This window comes from Balaenoptera ricei, chromosome 2, assembly GCF_028023285.1.
Source record: "Balaenoptera ricei isolate mBalRic1 chromosome 2, mBalRic1.hap2, whole genome shotgun sequence".
Classification (NCBI taxonomy): domain Eukaryota; kingdom Metazoa; phylum Chordata; class Mammalia; order Artiodactyla; family Balaenopteridae; genus Balaenoptera; species Balaenoptera ricei.
The window spans coordinates 116306061-116333460 of NC_082640.1; positions in this window are offsets into that span (position 1 = coordinate 116306061).

A 27400-nucleotide genomic window follows, 5' to 3' on the forward strand; every position below is an offset into this window, starting at 1 on the left:
CCTCAGTGCTTTCTTTTGTACTGTGCCAATCTCATCTCACATTGCAAACCTGTGAATCTTATACTTTCTTTAATATCTATTATACTATGTTCTTATTGCTATTTACTTGTATGTATCTCACACCAGACTTTAAACTCTGTGAGACCAGAGGCAGTGTTTAGGACCACCCTTACAAGCACTCAAAAGATGTTTATGATAGAATAAATAAATGAATGAGTAAAGTCTTAATACAGGAATCAATACTCATCAGTAAAGTTCTAACAGGAGACAGAAAGTATACTAGAATCAGGAAAACTCTAGGAGAGTCTATTTACAAAAAAAAGAATTACAATGGTGTAGACAGAACATTGTCTACAATGGGGAACTATGAAGGGACAATGCAGGAATCTGGGACTCTCCAGGGAAGATTTGTGGCCACCATTAGACCCAGAGCAATAAGGTTACTACAGGGAGAGGTTACTAGAACCTGGAAAGAAAGCAACTCGGTGGCAGAACAGATCAACTTATGTGTAGTAAGGATCATGAAACAGTGGGCACAGCCAGTCTGAGACTACTTCCCAGAGAGGGAACCAGGGGAATAAATATCTTGATCTCTCTCTCTCCACTCCCTCTGGTATTTTCTTGGGGTTTCTCATTGGCTGGACTCAACTGGAAGCCAGAAGGCCTAAGAACCTCTAGTTACAGTCAATATAACTAAAGTTGTGAGGTAGAGAGCAAGAGAGAAAAGAGCAGAGGACGGAGCTAGAAGAAAACCAGATACCCATCTGGCCCAAAATCATTTACAGCTGAGATCTGGATCTTCCCAGCTGTGTCTTCTAGCTTTCAGTGTAGTGAATAACATCTTCCAAATATGTTTCCTCATTTTTTTTTTTGCTAGAAATACCTTTGCCTTCCTCCACAAAAAGAAATCCTTGGGCTTCCCTGGTGGCCCAGTGGTTGAGAATCTGCCTGCCAATGCAGGGCACATGGGTTCGAGCCCTGGTCTGGGAAGATCCCACATGCCGCGGAGCAACTAGGCCCGTGAGCCACAACTCCTGAGCCTGTGCGTCTGGAGCCTGTGCTCCGCAACAACAGAGGCCATGATACTGAGAGGCCCGCGCACCGCGATGAAGAGTGGCCCCCGCTTGCCCCAACTAGAGAAAGCCTTCGCACAGAAACGAAGACCCAACACAGCCAAAAATAAAAAATAAATAATAAATAAATTTTTAAAAAAATTCTTAATTCTTCAAGACCTGGATCAAAATTATTCTTTCCAGTATATTCTCCAATTCCATCCCAGGTGATGTATAATTATAATATATGCAAATGATGCCATAGTATTTTTCTTATATTCACTGAGTAGTTATGGTGGTAGTAACAGTGCAAGTAGTCATAGTAGTAAACCACTTACTATTATGTACTGAGCACTGTTCTTTTGTTTGTTTTTTGGGGGGGTTTGGTGTGGTTTTTTTTGCTTGGTTGGTTTTTTTTTTGCTTTACGTATATACGTACATTGTATTAGTCAGCTTGGGCTGCTGTAACAAAATATCACAGACTGGGTGGCTAAAACAACAGACATTTATTCTCTTACAGTTCTAGAGACTAGAAGTTCAATATGAAAGTGCCAGCAGGTTGGTTTCTGGTAAGACCTCTCTTCCTGGCTTATCAATGACTGTCTTCTCACATGCTCTCACGTGACCTTTCCTCTGTGTGCATGCAGAAAGAGAGAGCTCTGGTGTCTCTTCCTCTTCATATAAGGACACCAGTTATATCTAGATTAGGGCTCCATCCTTAAGGTCTCATTTAATCTTAATTACCCCCTCAAAGGCTTTATCTTCAAATACAGTCACACTGGGAAGTAGAGCTTCAACATATAAATGTTGGGGGTACCCAATTCAGTCCATATCATACACAATCTCATTTAATTTTCACAACAACCCGTGAGATATATCCAGATTTTGCAGACAAAGGAACTGAAGACTAGAATTTACTTATATTAGTTCTTATAGATAAAAAATGATAGAATCAGAATTTAAATCCCAATCTGTCTTATTCCAAAACCTATGCTTTTTAACCACTCCATGCTATTACCATGGTTACGTTGCCATCCAATAGGCTCCCACATGGAAGGGGCCATGTCCTATTCATTTTTAAACTGCAGCACCTTACAAAGTGTTTGCTCCACAATATATATTCCATAAATGTTCCTAGAATTAAATATGAATGAGGCAGAGAAAACAAACAAAAAGGGCTTATAGTTTCAAAGCACATTTATCAACCATAAATAATAGAAAAATACAAAATATGAAACAAAGGAAAAGAGGCAAAAGCTAAGTACAAGAAACAGTCATTTCTTTTCCTAGACATGCAGTAGGTTTACTTTGATCCACTTTTCTCTGTTGGATTCAAGTTAATATTTCTTTTCTACTCACTATTTTGCTAAGAGCCATGAGATCAGCTTTTTTTTTTTTTTTTTTTTTTTCGTTTGAAGCAGCCAGTCTCCGTTTCCTGGAACAGTCTTCTCCTGAAGCAAAAACCTCTCTTTTGGAGCAAAGTCTTCCTCCTGGAGTTCTTTGTTCTGCCAGTGCTGAATTCCTTTGAGCTTCTCTCTGGAGCAGGTCTGGAACCAGTAGCTCTCCCTTCTTTTGAACAGCTAAGCAAGTTGTCTCTCATCTTGGTTGCCCTTGCTGTGCTGGAAGCCTGTTCAGTCACATCTCTCTGTTTCAGTTCATTTCAATAAACCCCTTCCAGCAAAAGTTAGTTGAATATCTAAGCAGGTTTTTTTTTTTTTTTTAAGATAAGATTATTTTCATATGGAACTAATACCTTACATAAAAAGTGAATCACTTTATTATAAGCAACTCAACTTCTTCACAAGCAGTGCAGATATAAGATTGAAACTTCAATGATAAGTAGAGAATGAATCCAAAGATTATAAACTGTTAAGATTTGGAAAGGATTTTAGGCATCATCACATCAGACCAACTGCCTATCTAATGAAGAATTCCTACTATAATAAACTGGGAGTTAGTTGTCTGGAATGAAAACCTTTTGTATTTTGAGAGAAAATCCTGGTTCTGTGTTGGACAGCTCTGCTAATACAGTTGCCTTAAATTAAATAAATATCTACTTCTCTTGAAATTTTATTACTCATTATTGACTCTGTGCTCAATTAACAGGTGCTGTCATAGGTGTTAGAATTTCTACTCATTTATCTACCAAAACCAATATATAATAACTCCACCCAATTGTCTGTGTTGTCAGTTGGGAGGGCCAAAAATGAAGTTGGAATGGAAGAAGGTGGAGATCCCATTGGTGAGAAAATGGAATAATTTTCACATGATGGAAATAGAAAGCCATGGAATAGTAGATCGAAGAAGGGATAGAAGTGGAGAAGACATGTGGGTATGGGTGGCCATGGCTTGGGTTGGGTGTGAATTGGATGGTAAGAAGCAGATTCAATAAGCAAAATAATATTCCCCCAAAGTTAAAGATAAATTATAAAAGTAGAATACCTACTGGAATGAAAGGCAAAATAAATCTCTACATAATTACAGATCTTGAATAGAAACATTTCATAACTTTTCTCCACCTCTCTTTTTCACAAGATAATGGTATTCCACTTGCTTTGTAGGGCTAGACCTACAGAATGTCTTCTGTCACTTCCTCATTGGGTTGTCACAATCCCAACCAGCACATATTATGAATATTGGTGGAATCTCAAACAGAAATAGGAGGGTAGAGATAGTATACCATACTGCTGGCCCCACCAGGATTGCCTTTTCCCATGACCATGCAGCTTTGTTTGAGCTATTCAATTATCCTCTTCACCCTCTTTCATTATAGAAATAGATATAGATAAAATGTTCTGATCACCACCAAGGAGGAGTAGTCTTAATAGATAGCAAGTACTTTTATCTAATTCCTATCAGAAAAAAAAAAAATCTGTTTCATCTCCCAACAACATGAAAGCGTATTGAAATATTATCTATCTTTATAATTATATATATTTATTATCTACATTTATCTTAATGTCAACCTTTATCTATTACCTATCTTAGAAAAAATCCTCCTAATCCTATTGCCCTCATCTAGAACCTCAAGCACAAACTTATTAAAAACATGTATGTTTCTATATCTATGTTTTATTGTTCTTTCTCCAATGTCTCACCCCCCCCATTATCCTCTCAACCTGCTCCATTCAAACCATTCAAACGAACCATTTTCATTGAAGTCATGAAAAACACGGTTGAATACTTCTTATTTTTCCTTAATTTAAATTTAATTCATTCTAAAGGTAATAAGTACTAATCCTACAACATTCAAGAGTGCGCAAAAAGGATCTAAAATGAATTTCCCTCCCTGCTTGTAACCCTAGCACCGGTTCTTCTCCATAAATTGTTATGTAGTTTTTAAATAGTCATCTAGAGAAATTTAATACACATATAGGCATTTTGTGGTTGTTTTGCTTTGTTTTACATTTTTTTCTTCAAATGGTAGCATGCACTCTTCTGCTTATTTCTTTTTTCACGTACTATATCTTGGACATCTTTCCATATCAATACATAAAACAAAATTTTTACCCTTCTTTCCCTCTTCCATTGTATTATGTATTACTTGGTCCCCTATTGATGGATATTTTGATGTTTTTAATCTTTTGCTACTACAAATGATGCTACAATAACTGTACATATGTCATTTCATGCATGTTGGAGTTTGCAGAAGAAATGTTTTGAACAGAATTGCTAAGTCAATGGATATGGATATTTTTTATCTTTGCTATATATTACTATACTATATTGCCCTTCATATAACTCATACTAATTTATATTGTTTCCCAACATAGTTCCCAATACAGTGCATTGTCAATCTTTTTAATATTTACCAGTCTAAAAATGGTATTCCACTGCAATTATAATACATCTTTCTCTCATCATGATTGAATTTGTACAACTATTCACATATTTACAAGCCATTTCGATATGCTTTTCTGTGAACAGTATATGCACTCTCTTTTCCCATTTTTCTATTGAGCTGTTGGGTCATTTTGATAATAATTTGTGAGCATTCTTTATACAGCAGAAAAATTAGTTTTTTGTGATATGAGTTGCAAACTTTTTCCCAAGTTGGCCTTTGTCTGTTTAATTTAATGGAGTTATTTTCCTATGATCATATTTATTTTTACAGTGGCAAATGTATTAATCATTTCTTTCATGATTTTTCTGAGTCATGCTAAGAAATTTCTTCCTTGATAAAAGATTATTTTAAAACATTTTCTAATGGGTTGCTTTTTACCTTTATGGTTTTATTTGTCCCTTTAAATTATTATCCTGTTAGAATTTACTTTGCTGCAAGAAAGGGAAGCATCATAGTTACAATGCCATTTACTGAATAATCTATATTTTTATCTTTTCCCCATCAATTTGAAATGGTACTTTTAACATGTATAACATACACATAGGAGTCTATCTCTGGATACTTATTCTTTTCAACTAACCATCTATTCCCATAGCATCATCACACTGTTTTAATTATTGGAGGTTCATAAAATATTTTGTCTAGAATGGTTAGACTTTTCTCATTACTTTTCATTTTCAGAGTATTCTTGGCAACTATTGCTTGCTTATTTTTCCACATAAAATTTAGAATCACATGGTCTAATTCCAAAAATAATCTTGTTTATATTTAGATCATGTAAAATTTCTATGTTAGTTTTCCATCATTATGCTGTTGAGTCATCTCATGCAAGATCATGGTATGTGTTTCCATTTGTTCAAGGCTTCTTCATCAGCAACATTTTAAAGGTTTTTTTTTTAATATGAAAACTGTTTATATCCTATTAATTGTATGCCTAAACATTTTATTACATTATTACTATCATAAAGAGAGTTTTTCTTTCTTTATATTTTCTAATCTTTTTATTTGAATGCATAGCAGCTGTTAATATTTTTATATATTAATTTTATGCACAGCCATGTTAATACATTATTAATTGTAGTTGTATTTTGGTCAGATTCCCTTTGGTATTGGAGGTATAAAAGCATATCACCTGTTTACAATAATTTTACCTCCTTCTTTCCAGTTTGTATACCTCTATTTTCTTTTTCTTGCTTAATTGCTTTGCTTAATGCTTCTAGGACAATGCTAAGTAACAGTAGTGATAGTAGACATTTTTGTCACATTCATAACTCTATTGCAAATATCTCTAATGTTTTTATATTCAGCCTGATACAGATTATTATATTGAGATTGGTATATTGTACCAGGTTGGGAAGGTATCATATATTCCTATGTTATTAAGTTTTTATGAAGAATGAGTATGAAATTTTGTCAAATGATATTTCATCATTGACTGTTATGATTGCGTGATGTTTTGCACTTTTAATGTATTAATATACTGAAATATATTCATAGATTTCCTAATTTTGAACCTCCTTATGTTCCTAGTATAATCCCCATTTTGTCATGATATTGCTCTGTTTAGGACTTTTACATCAACATTCAAAAGTGGTGTTAGTGTGGATTCCCCCCACCTCAGTTTTCGTATTACTGTCTATACCTTTATTTCCAAAAATATTCAGAATTATCTTTTTAAAAGTCAACCACTGGTACAAACTATATAAAAATTCCAGATAAATATTAAAATATTTTACAATATTGCTAAAAGCATAATTGAACTTGCAATAAAATAATGGAAATCTTCATTGGCCAAAAGTTGTAATAAAATATGAATCCAGACAGGAAAGTAGATAATGACACTGTGCATACATGTGTTTATGTATTTCGTCTAATAATTTACAAGGTTTTCATTCTGGTAATACAAGGAACGGTGATCTTCAAGTTGTTACTCCTGTCATCATGATTTATTAGAAGAATTATAAGACTTAGAATTGTACACTTAACTATTTACTTACATGGTTCTTTTTGACATGCTATATCAAAGTGATTAAGTTAGTATATAGAATGATTTTCTTCTTTCCCATTTCCCTCTCTCCTTAACCAATAATTTAAGCAGATTATATTATCTTTCTTAGTATTTAGCTTTTAACCATTAAATGGCTTTATACTTCTATTACTAGATTTATTAGTTCTAGTGTATATTTTGATTCATGATTATAAAATATAAGGAAACAACCACACTTACTTGTTCTTTCTTATACACACTTCCCCTTTCTTCCCAACTTTTCTTAGATAATTCATTCTTTGTCAAGACTTATGACAATTGCATTTTATTCCGTTAACTATAACTTCCACATTTGTTTACCTATTAGTCCTGCAATTCTAATACTTAATCTTACAGTTGTAGCCCTACAGTCATAGCCGTACGGTTCTTATGTGTTAGTCTTACATTCCTAATGCTCTTTACCAGAACTTTCACCATATATATATATATAATATTATTCATATATATATTATTCATGTCTTGATTGCCTGAATATCAGTGTCCAGTAGTGTCTTCAAGAAGGCCTCACAGTAATTACACTACCTGAGCTCTTGCATGTTCAAAAATGTTTATTTGCCTTTATTTTAAGAAATAGATGCTGCTCTGCTATTTTCTAGTGTTGAATATTGCCATGGAGAAGTCTGATTATGATCTCAACCACCCCAGAAAATACAGAATGACTTAGGCCAGATTGCAAAAAAAAAAAAAAAAAAGATAACTATTGGCATTCACATGTATTTGGGAGTACAAACTCTCCGTAGGACTGTTTTTGTTGTTGTTTCTTCTGTTGTTAAAATACTTACTCTTATATCATGCTTCCATGAAAATTGGTGTACATTAAATATATCATTCAATGCCAAATAGCAAATGTTAAGCAATGGGTACTCAAGCATTATATATTTAACATTAAAAAAAACAACAAAACAAAACAAAAAATTCCATTCCCTCTGGAATTCTTGCTGTTAAATAGAGTGATGGATAACTTGGGATTCCTGTCACAGATTTCAAAAGCAGCCTGTTCTGTGCAGTGAGTCTGCCCTGAGCCAAGCTATGTCTCCACCTTTGATGAGGTAACATTTTTCTTCCACTGAAAATCAGAGATTGTTCAACATTTCTAACATCTATCAATTTTATTTTCTTCCCTAAGTAATATCCTGCATTACTTTATTTTGTTTTAGTGAGTCAACAGAGATCTTTGCTTCAATCACTAAAGAGGTTGTTTTATATTCTAGCATCTTCAAAAAACATGTATGAACATGTGCCTTCAATGCCAATAGACTTACTGTTCTTCTGGACATAATTATTGAATCCCTAACTAGGATTCTCTAATCAGATGTCAGTCAGTTGTACAACCTTTAGTGAGACTTTGCTTAATGATGTTAGCTAATTTTACTTAGTACTAAGTGTCTGGAATGTACTAAACCGTTTAACACATTTTGTAGCTGAATGGTTTAGCACATTTAATCCCAATAACAAAACTAGGGTAGATCTTGTCAATACTCAAATTTTATAGAGGAGGAAATTGGGTCCCAGAAAGGTTAAGTAACTTGCCCAGGATCACACAGCTAGAGGGGGGCAGAGCCATACTTTGTAGCCAGGCGTTCTGATTCCAGAACCCAAGAACTTTACTGAAATTGTTGACACAGCCACCCAGGAGATGTCTGGGATGACTGTGTTACCAGTATACCTTTCACAGGGTCTAATTTAATACCATTGAGAGACGGATGTTTTGACTTATCATTAGGCCCACAGATTTTCTTATTCTGGCTCATGTTAGCAACATTAAAACAATTAAAACATTAAATCCAGTACAACTGGTTCACTGGAATCAAAACAGTTATTTAGTGTTTGTAGTTGTTGGAATTTTTCACATTTCAATCCATTGTTAGGCATAATATTAACATCTCTAGAGAGATTGTTAAGGAATGAAAGGTAGACACACACACACACAGACACACCCTACTACACACACAGACTTTTGAGAATGATACTATAAATCCCAGATCTGTGCAAGGCTCTTTTATGCTTCAGATTATGTAGAAGACAGGACTGGGTGTGTGACCTGATTGTTTACTTGCTTTGCCTCTCACGTGTGCTCTGTGGGAAACAGTAGTAACAGCATCATTATCACATCCTCATGCATTTCAACTTAGGGCTTGCTAAAGTTGCAGTGGGTGCATTTTCTTCTGGAAGAATAAAACTTTTGCCTCTTCTCCAGTAATTTGCAAAAATGAATAAAAGCAAAACAAATCAGAAGAAAAAAAAAAAAACAACCTTGAGTGAGTTGCTCTGAAAAATATGCTCCAATAGAGAAAACTTAAAAAAAAAAAAAAAAAGACATTGTTATCAGGTGAAAAATAACACATTTGAATAAATATTTATGTATGTTTTCATAGTTTTCTGGCTTATGCTCCTTCATGTACCTTGCAGGCCATTAAAGAAACAACTGTAAATCATAAATAAGGAATAAAATGAGCTCCATGAAAGCCTCTGATTACTCCACTACTGAAATTCAGCTTAGCAATCATTTCCCTTCCTTCCCAGTATGTTTCTATCAACAATCCAAAAAAAAACCTATAGGATTTATAGAATGTATTTAATATAAATGAAAGTAAGACTATGCACAGAACTGGCAAGAAATTAATTCATATATGCCTCTAGCAAAAAAAAGAAAGTGTGTTGGGAAAACATATTCCTAAGTAGAAACACCATGGAAGAATTCCAAATAACTTGATATAAACGACATATGATGTTTCTGTGGGTTACAAACCAACCTGGAAGCTAGTGGACTGAGCATTTTACTAATTTTTTTCTGCCACTGACTCTCGTGTGAACTTAGGGATGTCATTTTACTCTGGTTTCTGTAATGATAAAAGTGATTAAATGAGCATGAGCCAGCCTAGCTGCAGGAATGACAAAAATTGATCTACTAGAAACCAAAATGTGTAGTTTTCGCTGAGAAATGCATTTTGAAAATAATTTGTTAGGGCTATGAAACTTTCATATTGTAATTGGAATCCCTGAAGATAGCACAGTAGAACTCAGTCCTTTCCTTCATCCATATATATCCAGTCAAAACTGATTTTATTATTCCTCTTTCTACCTGGGAATCTGCACACCCCTATTTCCTTATGTTGGAGAATCTTCTGAACATTTTTACCTCGATACACATCTCTTGCAACTAACCCTACATGCATCTCCTCCATTATGGATATTCATTCTCCAAATTTAATACAGAAAAAAATCAAGTGATTTGTAAATCATAACTCTGGATTATAACTTTATAAAAACTTGATCTTGTATTAATTAAAGATTATATATAATTTTAAGTATGTTCAAAATGCATGAGAAAGCCTGATAATGCAGGATTATTCTCATGCTCTTATTGTAGAAATATAATTTCAAATAAATTCCAGTTATTGTCAAAAATATACTTTTAAGTAACTGGATATTGGCTCTGTTTTTGAAAACGAAGTCGAGGCTTCCCAAGTGAGTTCACAGCAAGGTGGAAACTAATATCTGTTTTTCTCAAATGTGTTAGACAAGGCCACCACAAATTATGTTAGGGGCTAAAATTAGCCATTGTAATAAAGCATAAAGCAATAGTGTTATGTGCTGTCACTGTGTTCCAATACAGAATATGTTTTGATGAATTCAGTAGTTTTTGTAAGTTGGAGTCATTCAAACAACTCTTTTTTTTCTTTGTCTATATGCTAAACAGGCAGTATCATAGGCTTAGCACTTTTTAATCAATTGTTTTGGTATAATGCAGGCACAGTCTTCATAAAGCTATTATGGACAGTTAAACATAAGCTATAAAGCATATACACCATGTGCTTTTCAACTGAATGTAAGTCAGTTTTATACATGAGTTAATGAATATCCCTTTAATTAAAAACAACTTTAAGGCATGATCAGTTAGTCAAAACAACGATACCAACCCAGAAAACTTCAAATCAAAGTGGCAAGCTTAATTTATTGCACAATAGAGACAAAGAAGAATGCACAGTAAGGAATAATTCCAAAATACCACATCAAAATAACTGAAATTAAGTTTATCACAGGAGCAACTCTGGGAGAAAATATTACCATTAATGTTCTTTCTCAAAGAGATTTTCCAAAACAATAAATATACTCATCTGTTGAACTTATCCTTGGTCTTATCTGGAAATTAAGAAGTCATAAGTTTCATGCTTCAATTCTCTGCTAGTTAAAATTAGTGTTATTTGATATTGATAGACAATAGGAGCCCATCTTAATGGCAAAATCCTCAAACACCTTAGTTATTGCAAGAGGTTTATGAATTCCTATGTTCACCAAGTTTTGTAAACTAAATAAATCACATACATATATTTATTGCTATTTTTCAAATAAAGATAGTATTGAGAGTTTAACTAAGCTAATCCATGGTATGTCTCCATTTTTTTTGACCAAGTAAACTTCAGGGACCTTAAATGGACACTAGTCCCCCCATACTAGCTCATGCGTTAGAAAGCAGCCCTCAGAGTCACAAGCAAATGTAGGTTCCTGATATAACTCCCCCAGCACTGTTCACTGACCACTGATCACTGCTGTGATGAACAATCTCCCCTGCCTCCCAGCACTCGCATGCCTTATGTGCCCCTTGGGTAAGACCCCCGTGGGGCTTACCCAAACCAGCTCTTTTGGTTTGAATTGACCAATTCAGCATTAGCTGGGAAACCCCAAAGCACTCCACCTACTGACCCTAATAAAAGCCTGAGCCCCAGGTCCTGCCTCTTTCTCTCTGTAGCTTGCACTGACCTCCCTGTGCGGCCCCTGGAATTGTGCCAAGTACCTCCTGCAGGACCTGTGAGTAATAAATGTCTCTATTTCAATTCTCCGTGTGGTCTCTTGTTGGTTGAACTTTGGCTCACCATCCAAAAGCCTGTGCTCCACTTAATAAATGTTAATTTAATAAATTCATAACAACTAGTCACTATCGTGTTTAATAAAACACAAGTTCATTAAACACGTCTCACAAAGTCAGCACATCCCCCAAATTCCATGGGCTTTCCTGTATTTCCCAGCCTCCACTGCAGATGGGTTAGTGCTGTGTAAGTAGGCTTCTCTAATAAGGAGTGGCATGGGTCACTTCAGGGCCAGCCGAGGCAGTTAGGAGCCTATTTCCTACTCCATTTTTTAATTTCCTCCTGCAATGACCTTAGAGTCCATGTCTTCTAAAGGGCATAACCATGAGATGTAGGAGGGTCACGTAACCCATACTGATCTCTAGGTAAGTAAGAAAGTAACCACCTTATGTCAAGGAGTGAAGGTTTCAGTTTAGTCTGCTGCAACAGCTAGTGTTAATCCTGCCGACCAATGCTAAGTGAAATAGGCCAGTCCAGGGCTTCCCTGGTGGCGCGGTGGTTGAGAATCTGCCTGCCAATGCAGGGAACACGGGTTCGAGCTCTGGTCTGGGAAGATCCCACATGCCGCGGAGCAACTGGGCCCGTGAGCCACAACTACTGAGCCTGCGCGTCTGGAGCCTGTGCTCCGCAACGGGAGAGGCCGCGATAGTGAGAGGCCCGCGCACCGCAATGAAGAGTGGCCCCCACTCGCCGCAACTAGAGAAAGCCCTCGCACAGAAACGAAGACCCAACACAGCCAAAAATAAATAAATAAATAAGTAAATTATTTAAAAAAAAAAATAGGCCAGTCCAAAACACAAATACTGTATGATTTCACTTATGTGAGGTACCTAGAGTAGTCAAATTCATAGACACAGAAAGTAGAATGGTGATTGACAGGGGTTGGGGGCAGGAGGGAATGGGGAGTTGTTTAATGGGTATAGAGTTTCATTTTTGCAAGATGAAAAGAGTTCTGGAGATTGGCTACACAACAATGTGAGTATACTCAGTGTGAATACCACTGAGATGTGCATTTAAAAATAGTTGACGTTAAATTTTACCTTATGAACATTTTATCACAATTAAAAATACAGAAGAAAAAAATTAAGATGTCAAGGTAAAAACTTATTCCATTTTTGGTAATAAAAAAAAATTACAAAAACTAAGCCTCAGTGGCACAGAAACACAAGGTGATTCCCTCAAGAGCCTTCCAAAAGAGACCTGAACTGCGGCCATATAACTGGAATAAAAATAAAACAGCTTTACCTAAAATGACTGTCTAGGTCCATTAGATGTCTGAAGAAAAACATGCTTCCTAGCCAAATATTCCATTTTTGGACATCACAATGTCCTTTAATGAGTTAAAAACTGAGAAATCCTGTAGAGGGGAAAAAAAAAAAAATTTTAACTTGTATAAGCCAGCCTTTCTTAATCTTAGCTATTTTTTTTTTTTTTTGCATAATATCTATTATTATCTGAATTGTCTAACTTGTTCCACGGCGTTCTTTTCAAAATGCTGGAATAGAGTCTCCAAAATGACACATTAAACTATTATGTTTGCTTACAAAGCATCTTATTTTTTTACACATATTTATAATTATGCTTTGAAGAGCAAACTGCTATCTGTCATGATTAGGCCTAATCCGGCATCACAGGAGTAAAGCTAAAAGTTGTTCCTGGCAGATAAACACATAAACACACATATAAGTACACATATACACAGCCAACATTTAATTGAGTACTTGCTATGAGCCTGCCACTATGCTAATGCATGACATATACCTTACCTCATTTAAGCATCACAATAGCCTTATGACAAAGTGTTATTATTACCAGGATTTTGAGGGATGAGGAAACTGAGCCTTCAAGAGGTTAAGGAACTTGCCCAAGGTCACATGATTTGCGAAGGGGTGTAATTTGAATTTAAACCAGAACTACGAGATTCCAGCACCAAGCCCTGAGCCACTATTTTATATTATAGGGCACTTTTCTATAAGTCTAGATCTGAGTGTATCAAGTTCTTCATTCTACAGAAAAAAGCCTCATCATGAGGAAAAAATGGAAACAAACAACAGCAAACCAAAGAAACAAACAAAACCCACAGCACTGAAAGAAATATGTGGACTTCCTAAAACTACAATTTTTATTTTAAAATTCTTAAAATTTAGTTAATAGCCTAAAAGTTGGAGAGAAATAAGAGGTTTTTTTTTTTTAAATAAAGAGTTCTTATAGCAAATGGCATGAAATGGCAGAGCATCAGGTGAAAGGCTGGGCCGAGAATTGGGAGACTTAGGTTCTAGTCCTGATTCTTCCCATATCAAACTGGCTCTGATCTGGCAACATCCACCCACCTTTTTATGCCTTAGTTTCCTCATTTGAAAAGCATGGAGAGGCGCCAAACTAGCTGATCTCTAAGGTCTTTTTGAAAGACCCAAACTTACTGCCACTCTGTGAATATGCTTGATGAAAGAACAGGGGAGGGGAGTGTCTACAACATGGAAAAGGGATTCACCTTAAAGTTGAAATGTATCAACTTTCTAAACTGAGGGACAAGCTACCCCCTGACTGCACTTGTGGGTACATCATTAATTTCATTTTAATAAAGTTCACAGGCACAAATGAATACAGGGGACAGAAGAACTCTCTAAGGAGAAGACAGCAGAGTTCAGAGGAAGCCCATTTTCTTCTCATACCTCTTTGCTGTTGTTGTGCTATCGGTGCCTAAATTTCAGCTGGAAAAGGAGTCCCCTCTCCATCCAGACTCCTGTCTCCTCTACAGCTGGCATCTAGGATGTTGATAAAATTTCCCACTCTCGAACTTAGAAGAAAAGAGCAGGAATAGCATTGGCTATGGAAGCCAGGCTATAGGACTCAGAAAGAAAGACAGGTAACTGGCCTCTTGTTTCTAAGTTTCATCTAGAATTCTTAGGAACAGTAGAAAACAGCTATGTATTTCACCTGTCACCTCTGTACTTGTCCTGCTGATGTTAGAAGGAGTGAGAGAAAAAAAGATTCATTGAGATAGCTCACAGCCCCACGCCATCACAAGTGTTTCTACTGAGGCAACAGGTTCAAAGACAGGCTTCAAAAAACAAGAAAAATAAGATCCATAGGAGACAGTAGGTGTCACACAAAACAACAGGCATTGGATGAGAGTTTAAGCAGCCAGCTTAAGTTCCTGGCCCCAGATTATCTTTGTATATATATATTTAAAAGGTAGGAATCTAAGTAGCATTTGGATGGAAAAAATAGTTATCGCATGTAAGCACCCAACAGGGGTAGATGTATGTTTCTGTAGTCTCCTTTACTCTCAGAAAGTCACTGCCAGTATGAGACCTTTTTATTGTGAGTTTTTCCCCACTCTGTTCCACCACTTTCCATAGCTCTGCATTAAAAATTCAACTGGTAACTATCCTTTCCCAAGTTTCTGCTGGCTGACATGTGGTACTTTCATACTTCTAAGTGGAAGTAAAGCCTTAATACTGCATCTGCATGGTGGTCTGTAGGGATTCTGTTGCATTTTTTCCTCTCTCTCCCCCCCTCACTCCCTCTCTCCCTCCCTATCTCTATCTCTCTATCATTCTATCTATCAGTCAATCAGTCAATCGATCTATCTCCTTACTTCTCTCTCTCCCTCTCCCCTCTCCACTCAGTCCCTTCAACATGAACTCTTCCAAGTACTAGTTTTATTACTGAGCTTTTGTCACTACCTCAGAATGAATCCTGAGCCTTCATGTTCTCATAATTATAAGTCTTTTCATGTCAGATGATCTTTGTTCTCCTACAGTTGCTCACCAACTGCCTTCCACTTTTCTAAATGAAGATATCTTTGCTCCCTATTCAACTCTCTGAAGCTCCTGTAATCATCATTTTAGTCAGTGTGAGGGTAACCATTTACAAGTCAAGAAGCCAATGGAGTCAGCTAGGATTTTTTGCTTTTTTTAAAAAAATTTCCCCTGGACTTTCTCACATCAAACATGGGAATTCACACTAGAAAAAAAAAAAAAAAAAAAAAAAAGCTTTCAAACAGGTAGCAGGCATTCCTAATTAGTAGCTCCAAGTTGTCCTTCTTGTCAACCTTTATAGAGCATTCTTTCCTTTCCTCCTTTGACTTGACATGGTCTTTAAATAATTTCACACTGTTGCTTTCCCATAAACCAGCCATGGAAAACAGACTCAGGGCTCAAGTTACCCCTCACATAGCAAAAGATGTATATGTTCCAGGGACACAGTGGGCATCAATAAGTCATTTCTAAAACACAAGTCTTTAGATTATAGCACACGTCACACTCTTTCTTTAAACCCAGTATCTTTTCTTTCGCAAGGGTGTTCGCAAGAACTAGCTTCTCAAGTCTTAGAAATAACACCTTGAGACTGAAATATCAAACTCTCCAATAAAGAAGGAGCCAGCACTTAATACTATCTCACTTGAGATCCAGTCAGGAAGATTTGGGTAAGCCTGAATGAACATGAACAATTACCACGGCTCTTCTCTCTTGGGTGTTATGACCATAGGTCAGTTGGTGAACTGTTCTGGCCTCCATGGCTTCACCTGTTTTATGAAGTTTATAGTTCCAAAGTGTCATATCCTAGGGAGAGTTTAAAATCCCAGTGAGAGAAATAGGATCATCACCAACTTTACGGACTAGGTACACTCTCTCAAGTGTTTTCATGTGTAATTATGCTTCAGTGCATAATGTCTGTGTCTTGCAGTGTCGAGAATTACTATAATTGGAATTGTACTATATGTCTATATAGGTCAATTGAAGCATAGCTTTTGACAAAAGAAAATGAATTTCCTTACCCATATGCCATTCAAGGACACCATTCTTTGGTGGCACAGTGAAGGACTCTGAAGAAGTAAAGTCAAAAGCAGAAATGAGATTCATCCATTTAACACTACTTTGTATAGATACAGACTACCTCTCCCAGATAATTTAATCACAAAGAAATGCTTTGAAACAAATTAGCCAAAAAAGAGAATTTAAAAAATAAATAAATAAAAGGAAAGGGAAAGAATAAAAGATCAAGAGAATATAGAAAATGTGGGGTGGGGGGAAGTAATAGGGAAAAAAAGAGAAGGAAGAAGGGGAGGGAAGGAAGGAGATAAGTAGGGGAAAGGGGAAGAAGAAAAAGTCTCTGTAAGTTTTTACATATACTACATGCTGATTAACAATGTCATGAATTTGAAAATGTGGCATCATACTTTATAAAGGCAAATATGTCTATCGAAACAAGAATCAGCTATACTTCTTTCAACCTGAATGTGTCCTATATGCCTTGGGGAGTCAATCCTAAGTCCTGAAGTTCTCTCTTCCTTGTTTCTTCATGCCATGGAACTAACAACTCTGATCCCATAAAAAGGTCATCAAAGCCAAGAAGCTACAATGCTAGGCCTTATTATTTAGAAGATTATAAATTTTCTTTGGAGTGTTCAAATCCATCTGCACTCACACTCAGTATGCACACGCTATTTGTAGAATTACTGGTAAACCTAATTAGTGGGAAAGAAGAGACTTAGATGGACTTTAGAACTAGCATAATGAGTCTACCATAGTCAAATTCTTCTAGAGATAGAATGGATAAGTTTAATCTAACTTTATTTCAAGAATTTAAAAAATATGCCAACAATAAATTTACTAGCATACAACTGAGTATGAACAGAAAATATGGGTCATGTATTGAAAAGTAGTAATATTGAAGATATTAAAATTAGAATGAACTTAGACTGGCAAAAACAACAAAACTAGGAACCCACAAAGAATTGTGTGAATATGAACCTGCATGATTATCTGTATATGTGAGTTTGTGTGTGTGTTTCAAACATAAAAGTGAACAATCACAAGATAGTTAACTGTCTGGATAAAATAGGTAAAAAGTTTGATGGCATAAAATTGACTTCTTCAATTGATTTGTATCTTCTCAGTAAAGGCAAGTGACATTTTACCTCAAGAGATTAGAACATATAGCATAGGAATTTTTTTAATCGAAGTATAGTTGATTTACAATGTTGTGCTAATTACTGCTGTACCGCAAAGTGATTCAGTTGTATATATATATACATTCTTTTTTTACTATTCTTTTCCATTATGGTTGATCATAGGATATTGAATATAGTCTCTGTGCTATACCGTAGGACCTTGTTGTTTATCCCTTCTATATATAATAGCTTACATCTGCTAACCCCAACCTCCCACTCCATCCCTCCCCCAACCCCCTCCCCCTTGCCAATCACAAGTCTGTTCTCCATGTCCACGACTCTGTTTCTGTTTCATAGATAGGTTCATTTGTGTCACATTTTAGATTCCACATATAAGTGATATCATATGGCATTTGTTTTTCTCTTCCTGACTTACTTCACTTAGTATGATAACCTCTAGTTGCATCCAGCATAGGAATTTTTTAAAGTTTCCACGTGGTAGGAAAATTTGAACATGGCCTCAGAGAAATGTGGGACATCAATTAGCTAACCAATATAAACGTAACGAGAGTACCAGTTCATTGATCTGTCTCCTCAAATTTACTCTTCAGCCCCTTAGTAGTTTTCAGCCATTGTTAGAAAGTATTTTTCTGATCCTTTCCCACCCTCCTCTCTTTCTGGTATTCCCATTATTACATATGTCTGTGTGCTTAATAGGTGTCCCACATTTTTCTGAGGGTCTGTTTACTTTTCTTCATTTTTTCTCTGTTCTTCAGATGCATAATCTCTATTACCCATCTTCAAGTTTGTTGTTTCTTTTGTCAGCTCAGATCTACTGTTGAGCCCCTTTAGAGAATTCTTCATTTTCATTATTATATTTTTCAATTCCAGAACTACCATTTTGTTATCTTTGTAGTATCTTTATTGATGTTCTCTATTTGATGAGATGGTGTCATCATACCTTCCTTTCATTTTTAAAAATATGGTTTTCTTTAGATCTTTTAGTTTTCTTTGATCATGTTTATAACAGCTGTTTGAAGTATTTTTCTGCCAAGCCCAACATCTGGGGCCCCTCTTAGGTAGTTTCTATTATTCTAGTGTCTGCTTGTTTTTCTTGTGTATGGGTCAATATTTTTCTATTTCTTTGCATGTTTTTTTTTTTTCTAAAACTGCACAATTTAGATAATTTACTGTAGCAATTCTGAATGGTGATCCTCCTTCTGAGGTTTGCTGTTGCTTGCTGGTCTGTTGGTTTGTTTGTTGTTGTTTGTTGTCTGTTGACTAGCCTAGTTCAGTGAAGCCTGTTTCCCACAAAGTGTGCAGATTCTTGTTATCACTCCTCAGAGGACACAGATTTGACTACATGGTCTTCCTGAACACTGGGTATGTCTCTGGCTTTAGCCAGGCTCTCTTTCATTGTCTCTTTCCCTCATCAGTGTGCTGGGTCATGAATTGCTCCACAGTCTGATCCAATTGAATTTGGGCCCCTTTGCAAGGACAAGGTATTGCCAGCTTCTGTGTCTTACTTTGACTAGCCCCTGGGAAGTGCTAAGGAGCACAAGCTGGGGCAGATGAGGAACTTTCTGTTCAATGGCTGCACCACCTAGATTCTCCCTATGGCGTAGGAGCTATGCAAGTGTGTAACTAGGGGAAACTGGTGTCACCGCTGGCTGCTGCCACCATGAATCCTCTGCAGCCCAGACCCAGGGAGGATAGGATTGGCTGGTGTTCACATTTGCCAAAATTATCCAGAATAGGTCTTCTGCTCTAGAAAACTGGGAGAAATAGGAACTATCACTGACCTGCTGAACCCACCAGAGCAGCTTCCTTCAACACAGATCAACAGGAAAGTGAAGCTGCTTTCTTCACCAACTTCTCTGCCTATATCTCCTGACTAGTTAGAGTTTCAGTGGAGGAACAGGCGTGGCTGGCTGCCACCAGTCACTCAATATAGACTTGCTACAGGACATAGCTGTGGAAAATGGGAACTGCCAATGTTCATTGGCTGCCAAAACCACCCAGAATAGCTCTTTCACCCTAGGGAGCTGTGGGAGATGGGAACTTCTACTTGGCTGTTGAGCCAGCTGAAACAGTTCTTCTGTGAGGCAAGAGCTGTTGGAGAGGGGTGCAGTTGTAGCTTGAATGCCATGGCCCCTCATTGTTCTTATTGAATTTCTGTACATTTTGCTGAATAAATGCTTCCAAACTTGCTGTGAGCCCTTCAGTCAACCTCCAGGAGACTTTAAATGATTACCTTTGCTAATTTTGACCAGCTTAAAAGATGTTTGTCTGGGAGAGAGCTTTCCCTGAATGCCTCATACCACTATTCTAGAAGTCAGCCTCTAATTCTGTCCATTTTTGAGTTACATACATATTTGAGTTATGTTGATAGGTACTTACAAATTAATGATAGCTATATTTTCTTGTCAGGGTGTTCCTTTAAATATTATATACAATTTCACTCTTACATTGTTTTTCATTTAAGATCTATTTGGTTCAAATATAAATATTGCCATGCCACTTTATTTTGGTTATATTTTCTGTCACTTTATTTTGGCCTTTTTCATAGTTTCCATTTTTAATTTCCTCTTTAAACTCTTTTGACCTTATGGCTGTATTCATTTTTATTAAATTATTTTCCTTCTGTTTTGGAAATTATATATTTTAATTCTATTCTTTTAGATGACCTTTAAAAAAGTATACACTGTTAACCATGAATTAATTTAACATGTATCTATCCTTCTTCTAGATGCAATAAGAAACCCTAGCAGGGTCTAATCCTTCATTGAATAAGCTCATTCCTGACCTTGTTATTGTTGCTAGATATTAGAGTTCTATTTAAAAGTCTTTGTAATATTTTGATTAGTATTCTTATCTAACAGTATATGGTTAAGTTTACTATTTTTGTCAAATATTTTGGTTTCCTTTTTTTCTAATAAGTCCTTGCATTTGTTAGCAATTTTATTGCCATACTTGATAAAATTTTAGTTTTGTATGTTGATCTTTTTTCGACCACTTTATATTGTGTTTACATATGCATAAGTCCTGGAATGAAATGTATACATTTTCAAAGTTGAATTGACTTCAAATGATTTAAAAAGTTCTAAAAGATTGTCTGTCTCTGTTTAAGTATTGAAATTATAATATATGGGATGGAAATCTGGAAACAACCACAGAAAATTTTCTTCCTAAAGAAGTACTCCTTATAGCTCATGACTTTTATGACCTGAACTTTAGCTTGTCAATTTTTATTAAAATGTATAATTGTAGAAGGTTTTTGGTATCTACTCACCAAAAGAGGATTCCCTAGATGTTTTAATTAAATCTAACAGGTGTATGTGCAAGTTTGAATACAATATGTTTTCTACATCAGATATCTGAAAGGAAAGGTCCTCATTTTACCTGCAAAATAGAACGGTTTATCTTAGTTTATCATACAAGTATTCTGAATATCTTTAAATCTTGAAAATTCTGTAAGTTTTTTCCTTTAAACACAGCACAGGGAACTCTGCTCAATATTATGTAACAACCTCAATGGGAAAAGAATTTGAAAAAGAATAGATACATGTATATGTATAACCTGAAACTAACACAACATTATTAATCAACTATACTCCAATATAAAATAAAAAGTTAAAAAACAAAACAAAAACAATACATATAAAAATTTTCTCCATTCTCCTCTTTTGAGACTCCTGTTGTATGTATGTAAACTCCCAATATACGAGAGTTTCTTAATCTACATTTCTCATTTTATAAATAGCTTTTTTCGCTCTTTTTCACTCTGTGCTAAAATTGGCTGAAATAGTCAGTCTTCAACTCTAGTTTTGAGTTTATCCTTTATATTGATTTTTAAATTTTCAAATGCTGTGCTTTTTATTTCTAAGAGTTATAGTATGCTTTTCTTTCCAACTCCATTTCATTTCTTCCTGGTTTTGTTTTAAAATGTCTTCTTTTTTAATAGTTATTATTAAATTATTTATCTACTTTAATTTCCTAAAATAATTATTTTAATTTACTAAAATAATTTAATATAGTTCAATAATTATATTAAAAGCTTTGTCAAACTATCATAAATTTATTTCATCAGAGTGAATTAATTACTCAACTTTTTATTCTCTTTCATGTCCTTATTAAGATTACATGTGCTTGTAGGCTCTACATACATTTTAGACTTTTGTGTTGCAGTCATTTTAAGTGGAATATCTTTTTGGTTTTTCTTAGTGTATTTAACTATCACCACAATAATGTTCAGATTCCCAAATCTCAGTGCTTTAAAACAACAATCATTTATTCTCGCTCATGGATTTATAGGTCGTCAGTGGGGGGCTTGGATCTAAGAAGTGTTTGGCTGGGCTTGGCTTCATGTCTGATTTGCATTTCTTTTATCTTCATGTTTTCATAGTCATGAAGGGAACTCAAGGAGGGTAGCCCAACCTTACGTGCACAATTCACGCTTCTGCTTATATCACATCTGCTGATATCCCCTTGATCTAAGAATATCACATAAATCAAGCCCAAAATAGTGAGGTGAGGAAATCTCCTTCTTACATGGTAGGAGGGAGGGAGTAAATATTTTTGAAGAATAATGTACCAGTTCATTTTGTTCTTGATTTTGTTTCTCTTTTCCTCTGGCTCTGGTATTTTGTGATGGCTTCTGCCTGATGTGCTGGGCCCCTGTTCTACACTCAAGTTTTAAAATGGCATTTGGGGACTCCTGCACCAAGTAATTAGGTAATAATATCAGTAGATCCAGTCAGTTAGCCAGTAAATTGTTTGAATCAGTTTCTCATCCTGAGGCTCTGTCTTTCCCTGCCTCCCTAAGCCCAAAGCTTCCTCTAAAACTAGACCCCAAGCAGTAAGTCAGCAATTTTTCAGCATCCTTTAGTAAGCAGGAGCATATCCCAGCCTCCAGACTCTACTTACTGTGGCACATTTTGTCTCTAATAAACTTTCAGATACTACTGTCTACATCTGTCCTGAAGACCAGAAGGCCCAAATTTTACCCTAACTCACCACCTTACATAGCTGTTCTATTTCATATGCATACAGTGAATTTTGTATAATATTTGAGACAAGCTATGTCTTTCTGCTTATATCTTCAATATTTCATTTCATATTACTGCGTGTCTAAAGAATAGAGGAGGGGGATTGTATTTAAGATGAACTACTATGTCATCCTCATTGAAACTCTCCAACTCTTAAAAAATCCTAATCTTACCTGATTTACCACTCCCGAAGACAGAGAGGCTCAGTCTAAATGGCATGCTAACTAATTAGGGAGAATATGACACCAAGAGAGCCAAATGTTGGTGCAGGGGCAAATCTGAGAAGTTTATAATGTTCCCATGTGATTTGCCTTCATTCACAGTATAATGACAAAGTTCTTAGCAGGCTTACTCTCCTATTCTTGGTTGAAAAATATATGCTAGAGCCTAAAACAATATTTCTCAAAAAGTAGTCTTAAATAAAATTTAGAATTCTGTGGTGGCTTAATTTTAATTATAAAAATTAATATAAGCTTACTCTGAATTATTCAAACACTGGTGTTGTAATTAAGTACCAGGTGATGCAATGTCACTGCCTATGTTTGCATCTGTGTATAGAGTTGTATGCATGTGCCAAAGGAAGGCCAAATAAAGCTGAAACATAGTGTATGAACTAAATTTTCAAAGTAATTTGAATAGAAGTTGCAGAGGAATTAAGGCATCACACATCATATGGTTTTATTGACAAGTCAAAGTCAAAAGGACCTGTGCATAGGAGAACTAATCCTGTTCTTGTAATTACCAATAGTTCATTAGCAGTCGGAATAAGAATTTCTGTCTCTTATTTTAGCAATAAGAGAACTGGAAATTCATCTAAATTCATTTTTAATAATACCAAAAAGATAACAAAACCATATTTTAACATGAACAAGAATGCTTTACTATGTTATTAAGTGACACATCATTAAAACTACTATTCAAAAATCGTTCAAAGATGGATTTGGTAAGAAAGAGGTCTAATTGTGCTAAATTATTAAACAAAAGTTTAACATTATTAATGTCACCCTGTCGAACATGTTTATTCAAGTAGTAATTCTCTGAATTAGAGTGATTGTAGCCAAGATTTAAAAAAAAAATTTAAAAACATAGATTAAGAGTTTTCAGTCAAATACCAGGCTGAGAAGATACAAAAAGCCTCCTTCACCTCACATCAAACACATAGACATACTACTTAAAATATTTGAAAAGTTATGAAAAACTTATAGCTAAGTTTGAAAGCAAGAAAGGGAAAATCTTCAGGTGATAGAAATGAAGAAAATCTATAGTCATAGTGGACCTGGATTTGATGTACTGCAATGCACAGGAAAATACAGAACAGGTAAATCCTTTAACAGTTGGAATCTTAATGCCTCTGAAGGGAGGGGTTCCTAGGCCACAGACTCTGAGCATTTTGGATAGGTGGCACTGGGCTCACTGCATTGTTCTAGGAGGTAGAAACATGCTGCCATTGGTTGAAAAGTGATTAGAAAATCTCTACCCAAAAGACCAGAATCATATTCTCAAGCAAAATGCTTGTGCCAGGACATAGGGAGAAATAGAACAATCGATAAAACTCTGAAATTACACTGCCCAATAGCTCAGGTTCTGAACATACACTGTCAACTTCAAATAATTGATAGCTATAGAATATTCCACCCCAAAACATACTCTTTTCAAGTGTGCATGGGATATGTTTCAAGATAAACAATATTCTAGGGAATTCCCTGGTGGTCCAGTGGTTACGTCTTGGCGCTTCCACTGCCGGGGCCTGGGTTCAGTTCCTGCTTGGGGAACTAAGATCCTGTAAGCCGAGCAGCGTGGCCAGCAGCAACAACAAAAAAAAGATAAACAATATTCTAGGTCATAAAACGAGTCTCGGTAAATATAAAAGGATTTAAAATATACAAAGTGTATTTTCTGACCACAATGGATGAAATCAGAAATAGATAACAGAAATATACAGAGAGAATTCTCAAATATTTGGAAACTAAATAACTCACTTTTAAATAATCAATAAGGACAAGAAGAAATCAAAGTGAGAAATAAGTATTTTGAACTAAATGAAAATATAAAGACATATCAAAATTGTAGGAGGATGTTATAAATAGTACTGAGATAAAATAGTTCTCAAACTAAATATCTTAGCTTCGACTAAGAAATTAAGGGGGAAAATGAAACCAACAGTAAACAAAAGACAGGAAATAGTAAAGATCAAAGAACAAATGATTGAAAAAGAAAACAGAAAAACAATAGAGAATGTTGATAAAACCAAAAGCTGGTTCCTTGAGATCAATAAAATTGATAAACCTTTAACCACACTGATCAGGAAAAAGAGAGAAAATACACAAATTGCCAATATCTACAATGAGATAAATGACATTGCTACAGATTCTATAGATATTCAAATGATAATAAGGGTATATTATACACAACGTCCTGCCAATAAATTTTACAACTTGGATGAAATGGACATATTCCATGAAAGACACACTACAAACCTGATTCAAGAAGAAATAGGTAGCATGAGTCATCCTATTAACGTAAATTGAATCTGTAGTTTAAAACCTTCCCATAAGGAAAACTCCAGGCCCATATAGCTTCACTGGTGAATTTTACCAAAAATCCAGAGAAGAAATTCTATTCAAACTCTTCCAGAAAAGTGAAAGAGAGAGAATATTTCTAAACTTATTTTATAAGGCCTGAATAACCCAGATACTAAAATCAGATAAAGACATTAACAAGAAAAGAAATATCCCTCTTGAACATATATGAAAATATTCTTAAGTTTAGTAAATCAAATCTAACAGTATATAAAAAGATATATTGTGACTGTATTAGTTGTCTATTTTTGCTGCATAACAAATTACCACCAATTTAGTGGCTTAAAACAACACAGACGTATTATCTCACAGTATCTGTAAGTCAGAAGGCCAGACATGGGTTAGCTGGGTCCTCTGTTCAAGATCTCATGAGGCAGACATCAAGGTGTCATCCAGGGCTGCAGTCTCATTTGAGGCTCATAGTCCTCTTTCAAGTTTATTCAGGTCAATGGCAAAATTAATTTCCTGTGGTTGTGAAACTGATGCCCCCATTTTCTTGCTAGCTATTGTCTGAGGTCACTCTCAGCTCTTAGAGGCTGCCCTAAGGTCCCCTAGCAGAATGGCCCTCTCACAACATGGCAACTCATTTCTTCAAAGCCAACATTGGAATCTCTCTAGGCAGCTACAACGATGTTCTATAATAATCTAACATAATCTAGGGAGTGACTATCTTACATCCTATTCACAGTCCCATCAATTTTTAAGGGGACACTGTGTACACAAAGAGATGGAGAATCTCCGGGATTGTCTTAGAATTCTGCCTATCAAAATGAACCAGTTGGGTTTATCTCAGAATTAGAAGATGAGTTCAATATTTGAAAACCAATCTAATTCACTACAAAAACATAATTTAAAAAAAAGGACATATGATCATCTCAATAGATATGAAAAAAAATTTGACCAAATCCATCAGTCATTCTTGATTTTTTTTTAAATTTCAGAAAACTTGGTGTAGAGGAAACTTTTTCAATTTGACAAAGGGCACTTCTACAGCTAACATTATAATTAATGGTGAAAAACTGAATGCTTTCCCTTTAAGTTCAGGTGACAAACAAAGATGTCTTCTGTCACACTTCTATTTAGTATTTTACTAGAAATTCTTGCCATTTCAATAAGGTTTTCAAAATAAATAAAAGACATATAGATTGAAAAGGAAGACTTAAATCTATTTTCAGATGAAATGATTGTATAAAAGACTAAAATATCTTTTTCAAAAGCTATTACAAGTAATAAATTTGCCTTGCAAAGTTTCAGGGCATATAATCAATTATAACAGCTAATTATGTTTCTATATACTAACAACAAATACTTTAAAATTGAAAAAAAATGCCATTTATAGAGTATTATCAAAAATCTCAAATACTTAGCAATGTGCCTGACAAAATATGTATACTATCTGTATACTGAAAACTACAAAATACTGCTGAGAGAAAGAAAAGAAGACAAAATGAGGGGAGCCACATGTTAGGCAAATGGATTGGAAGGCTCAATATCATTTAAATGTCAGTTCTTTCCAAGCTGGTCATGATTCAATGCAATCCCAGTCAAAATCCCAGCAGCCATTTTGAGAAAATTGACAAATTCATTCTCAAGTTCACGTGGAAAAATCAAAGACCTCTATCTAATAGCTAAAACAACTTTTAAAAAGAAAAGCAGAACTGGAGGATTAACACTACCTGATTTCAAGACATGTTATAATGTTATGCCAATCAAGACAATAAAGGGATATAAATATATGTATATATATGTATATGTGTGTATATACATCTCAGTGTGTGTGTATGTGTGTGTGTATATATATATATATATATACACACACACACACATATATACACTAATTTTTGACTAATGTTCGAAAGCAATTTAGTTGAGAGGGGATAGTCTTCTCAGTAAATTGTGGTACTGAAACAATTTTATATCCATCCATACACACACACACACACACAAATTTCACACCATAAAATATCAACTGTAAATAGATCATAAACCTAAATGTAAAACTATGAAATTTCTAGAAGAAAACATAAAGGAAAACGTTTATGTGCTTGGGTTAGGCAAAGCTT